The 5,874-nt window shown below is 39.9% G+C and overlaps 1 pseudogene; it reads right to left on the reverse strand.

The window, feature by feature from the left end:
* Positions 1–1,880: 1,880 nt before the first annotated feature.
* Positions 1,881–2,619, reverse strand: LOC132867631 (free fatty acid receptor 2-like; annotated as a pseudogene).
* Positions 2,620–5,874: the final 3,255 nt, after the last annotated feature.

Here is a 5,874-nt window from a genome sequence, read left to right on the forward strand (position 1 = left end):
TGGTGAGATATGAATGTTTTATGAATCAAATATGAACCCTGTTGTAGGATGGTTTCTACATGAGATTGATAAATTTGGACTGTTGTGTGATTCTTATTAATGCACAGTAAATGTTTCATACACTAAGAATTATGAAATATTTACCTGAACATCAGTAACAAAAATACACTGGCTGCTTTCAGAAATGTCTTTCTTGGTGAAAACCGTCAATAATTAGAAAAATGTGTATCACTTAAAACAACAATCAATCAAGATATTAAATTTGGACCTCTGAGGACCTCGGACCTTATTTAAATCTCTTAAAAGTGAATATGCACACAATTTGCATTTGAGATTCATCTTCAAACTGCCTTGAAGCAGCTTACCAAGCCTCAATCACCAAAAGAAGTGCGTGAGGTTGATATAAACAGTAGCTATGGCCATGCATGTGTGGGCGATGCAGCCTAGTGTGACACTGAATAATTTTCCAGTCTGACATCTTTCTGAAAACTTCCCTGGATCAGAAAATTATATGAGGTACAATGTTCTAGAACCAGCACATTAATATAAACCTGTGCAAGTTCATCACCTTACAGCCAGAACTACTGTCAACACCTTCTGATCAGATTTGAAAATTCAACAATACTGTGTTATAAAGGCAATTAAGAAACACTCAAGAAACTTGGTTAGAATTCATGAAATGCATTTCAAGAAATGTTATATGTGAAGTTGAAATTTGGACTAAATGCAAAATAATGTCAGTAATGTGGCTCAAATGGGAAGCAACTCAACATAAGATACCACACAAAAGTTATTTTCTGCAAGTTGCTTTAATGTGGCATGCTGAAAGTGAGGCTTTTGACTTTAATGTAAGGACAGCTGAGATATCAGTTAAGATATCTTACATGGATAGACAATGTTTCATTTTGCTTTGGTCATATTTATTTGCATTGTTTGGAGACGTTTCCTCAGCAATCTTTTGCACAATGTCTTACTGACATTTCATTTTCCACACAGTGTGATTGCACAATACATATTTAAAGACAATTTTAAAAAAAATAGTCATCAAAAATAAACCAATAAAAAAGTCATACTTGGTCACACCATTTCCTAAAAGACATTTTCAAACCCATTTCTGACCAGATGTTGTTACTGTGTCAGATTCTTTCCACCACAAAAGCAATTTTTTATCTCTTCTTCAGTGACCACAGAACACTGGAAACAAGTGAGTGTCACTTAGGGCTCACACGGAACAGACACAGCCCTGAATATGACGTTTAGATCATCTGATTGTGGATTGTGGTTGCTTTGAAAAGTGTTCTCATCTAAGTGTTGAAGGTTGAGGGTCATAAACTATCAAAACATGGTAAGGAACATGGTAAGTATTTGTACCACAGAGTTGCCCTGCAACTTACCCTGCAAAGTACCCTTAAACTTTTTGGCCCCTGCAGAACCCTGGATAGCAAATACTGGATTTATTGACTCCAATAAATGATCTATGCAGTTAAAAGCAAACATTGCATGTTGAAGGGCTGAAGACATGTTCTGGCTTCCTCCCCACATAAATAGCTCATTAAAATGAAATGAACTCATTAGACAATAAAGTCTGAATGGCAGAGTGACATAAATTACAACTTTGGGAAGCTCATGGTCCAGGGAGTGGGAGATGCATTGACACATCTTCTTCCTACGACGTGCTAAATTTGGAGGCAATTTTTGTGGTTGTACCTTCATGTTAATGATGACCAAATTTGGTACCAGCTGTTTGACCTCATTGGAACTTGCCTCAAACAAAATAAAGACACCCATTCATGTGGATCCTTCTATACTGTCTACCAACAGTGAAGGTCTTGCAAGACCCCCTAATTTGGTACTAAGAGGTTTGGAGAAGATCAAACTCCCTATGGACATTGTAATTCACCAGCATCTTTATCTTGTTTATTTTCAGTCTGGTTGCCTTGTTTCACTCGATTCTGTGTCATGCAGACATTTTCTGTCCCATTGCCAGTGTAAGTAGTCATAGTCCTGGGTCCTAGGAGACCCTTCAAGTTTCCCTGAAAGGCAGCTGAAGAGAAATAAAAAGTGATTGGGTCGAAGACTGTGTTGACAGTGGTGAGAAGCAAAGCATCAGCTCGCCAGCTTACATTTTTGTGGAAGATGTAGCCCAGGATGTGCGTGGTGTTGTAGGGCAATAAGTAGACCACAAAGACCAACAGTGTGCCAATGGCCATACCAACAGCCCTCTGTCGCTTCCCTTTATTGAGGCTGGCTGTGCGCCTGAGAATGAGGATGAATCTTGTGTAGCAGAAGATGCAAATTATGAGTGGGAGATAGTAGAGAATGAGGCATAGCTCCAGGCGCATGGGCAATATTACACTCAGCTGGGACTGAGTAAAGTTATTGTAGCAGTCAGAGTCCTGGCTTTCTCCCCCATTTCAGGTGATCCACAATGAATACAAAGCAGAGATGGGTTAACGTAGTGATCCAGACAAAGATGCTGCAGATGATTCCATACATCGGCTTCTGATGGAGCTTATATTTGACTGGGAATGCTACACACAGATAGCGGTCAATACTAACAGCCATCAGCAGCAGCGAGCTTGTATAAATGGTGGAGAAGAGGAAAGAGGATCGCAGATATACACAACTCCAGAATGTCTCTTGGAACCATTTCTAAACAACTGCAAATTCCAAGATCAGTTCAAACAATTGTATCCAGGTTATTATGAGGTATAGTCACTTGGTCAAGCCACTTTGCTTTAAGAAAACCCAAACTGTCACCCTCAGCTGAAAGGAAATTGGTTTGGATGGGTAGGAACAACCTGGGAACCACCATGGCACAGCTCTGCCATGAACTAGAAGCTGATGGATCACTATCTACAGTTCAGATAATCATGGACTAAGAGGATGCTATCCAAGAAATACAGTAACCCCCTGCTCCAAAATTGACACCTTCAAGCTTAACTAAAGTTTGAAGCTGACCACAGGGACAAAGAAAAACCCTTCTGGAGGATAGCTGTATGGTCAGAATGAGATAAAGATTGAGTTGTTTGGTCACAGTGACCACCATGTACAGAGGAACACTGTACCAGCTGGTGGTGGTGGTAGCATCATCATGCTCTGGTGCTGTTTAGCAATCCAGTGGAACTGGTTCATTGTACAAAATGGATGGAATAATGAAGAAGGAGGACTACCTCAAAATTCTTCAGCATAAACCATCAGAAACTTGAACACGACTTGGGACTTGGGAGTTACAGCAGGACAATGAATCCAAACACGCATCAGAGCTGGTTGTGGAGGATAAAGCAGGCTAACATTAAGCTTAAAACTAGTCCTGACTTCAACCCTATTGAAAATATATGGACCGTGCTTATAAGGTCAAGTCCATGCCAAGAAGAAAAAAAAATTAACTGAACTCTATTAATTCTACTATGAAGAGTCGTGACATATCCAACCAGAATTCTGCCAGAAGCTTGTTCATGGCAAACAAAAATGTTTAGTCAAGATTAATCTTGCGAAGAGACATTTTACCCAAATATTAGGTGTGCTGTATGTATATTTTTGACTCTGTATGTATAATTTTGACCCTGGTTTGATTTCAGAAAATCCAAAAAAAAAAATTAAAACTTGTGCACCAAATTCTAGCGTTTTTTTTTAATTCAAGATGTATGCTGTACAGTCATTCTGTCACACAAAAAGAAGAGTTCAAAGAAATTACTGAAAGCCTAAATATTGCCATGACATTCATATCCAAGATGGCATTAGAAAAATTATTGGTGTCAGCCTGCCCTCCATCCAAGACCTGTACCTGTCCAGAGTCAGGAAATGGGCAGGTAACATCTCTGCAGACCCATCACACCCTGGTCACAAATTGTTTAAACTTCTCCCCTCTGGGAGACGCGACAGAACACTGTACGCAAAAACAACCAGACACAAGAACAGTTTTTCCCCTGAGGCTGTCTCTGTGATGAACAGCTAAAACCGGACTCAAATATCAGTAACATCATATGTGAAATATCTGCACACTCATACCGTCATTCTGTGCACACTGTATATTTATATTTATATTTACTAAGTCATCCTTGCACTATGCACCATTTTGCACCAAAAGATTTTTTAAAAATCCTTGTCTATACATATATTTACTAGTGCTGTCAAGCGATTAAAATATTTAATCGCGATTAAAGGACATGGGACATGGATTTTTTTCTGGGTATAATTATGTATAAAGGACATAAGAAATGCCATCTAAATCACTACAGGGCGTCAAAAATGTGAAAATCATCACATTATTCAACTTTTTTATACATCAGCGTAAAACAATGATTCGTTAATTAGCTAGGTGGTCACGTGACCCGTGACGTCACAAAAACTTTCCAAGGAGCCAGCGCTTGGGTATCTAATGTAAACAGGTTACCGAAATGGACACCATCGACAGTGACATTCCCGATGTTTCACAGAGATGTGAAGTTAGACCCTATCAATTCGAACCGATAGCTGGAAATTCACATGAACATGGATCTTGTCTTTACTCTGACGGGTCAGATGATTCTGAGCGTGAGAGTTCATTCAATCCCCATGAAACTGAAAGCGGTTGGCTCGATAACACATCCTGGTAAGTTAAAAACAATTCTGCTCAAAGGCTAATGATCTGTTGAAAGAAATATTATTTTTGTATCATACATTGAAAGTTGGCGGCACAGTGGTGTAGTGGTTAGCGCTGTCGCCTCACAGCAAGAAGGTCCTGGGTTCGAGCCCCGGGGCCGGCGAGGGCGTTTCTGTGCGGAGTTTGCATGTTCTCCCCGTGTCCGTGTGGGTTTCCTCCAGGTGCTCCGGTTTCCCCCAAAGACATGCAGGTTAGGTTAACTGGTGACTCTAAATTGACCGTAGGTGTGAGTGTGAATGGTTGTCTATGTATCAGCCCTGTGATGACCTGGCGACTTGTCCAGGGTGTACCCCGCCTTTCACCCGTAGTCAGCTGGGATAGGCTCCAGCTTGCCTGCGACCCTGTAGAACAGGATAGTGAATGGGCTTGCTTTGTACCAATGTTTTTTTTTTTTTATTGCAGAGCATAACACGTCTTGTCACAGCCACTGACATCCATAACTTCCATATTAGATGAGAAAACCAAGGGACGAAAAATAAAGTGCATATCACTGTGAAAATAAAAAAATGTTTTATTTTACTCTTCATTAGTTTCTTTTGAAGAGAAGTATTTGCCATGAAAGAAGAAAAAAACAGATAACAAAAATAAAAACATGCATCATACGTTCAAAAACGTTCATCATAGTGTGGCACTGTATTATCTAATTCTCACTGCTTATAACTCTACACCTACCCGGTGGAGATGAGCTGGGAAACTGAAGACTGAAGGAACAGTATTGAAAAGTATTTTTCCAGTCTCACCTGTGAAAGGTAATCCCATGTGATCTCGTTTGGACGGTAAACCTGTTGGTACAGTTAAACGCAGCACATGAATGAGGCATCTTTATTCTCCACTTTGCCCCATCCAATATGGCGGCGAGGATGTTTATATGTCTATGCCTTTCTCCATCACTCACACGTACTCTTATTGAAGCAGCGCGCGACAAGCCTCAACAGGAACTACGGGTGAATCGCAGGGCCAAATTAGAATTTGCATTAACGGCAATATTTTTTTTAATCGCGTTAAATTGAGATCGCGTTAACGCGTTATTATTGCGTTAACTTTGACAGCACTAATATTTACCCTTCTACATGTACACTACCATTCAAAAGTTTGGGGTCACTTTGAAATGTCCTTAGTTTTGAAAGAAAAGCACTGTTCTTTTCAATGAAGATCACTTTAAACTAATCAGAAATCCACTCTATACATTGCTAATGTGGTAAATGACTATTCTAGCTGCAAATGTCTGG

Source organism: Neoarius graeffei, chromosome 19, assembly GCF_027579695.1.
Source record: "Neoarius graeffei isolate fNeoGra1 chromosome 19, fNeoGra1.pri, whole genome shotgun sequence".
Classification (NCBI taxonomy): Eukaryota; Metazoa; Chordata; class Actinopteri; order Siluriformes; family Ariidae; genus Neoarius; species Neoarius graeffei.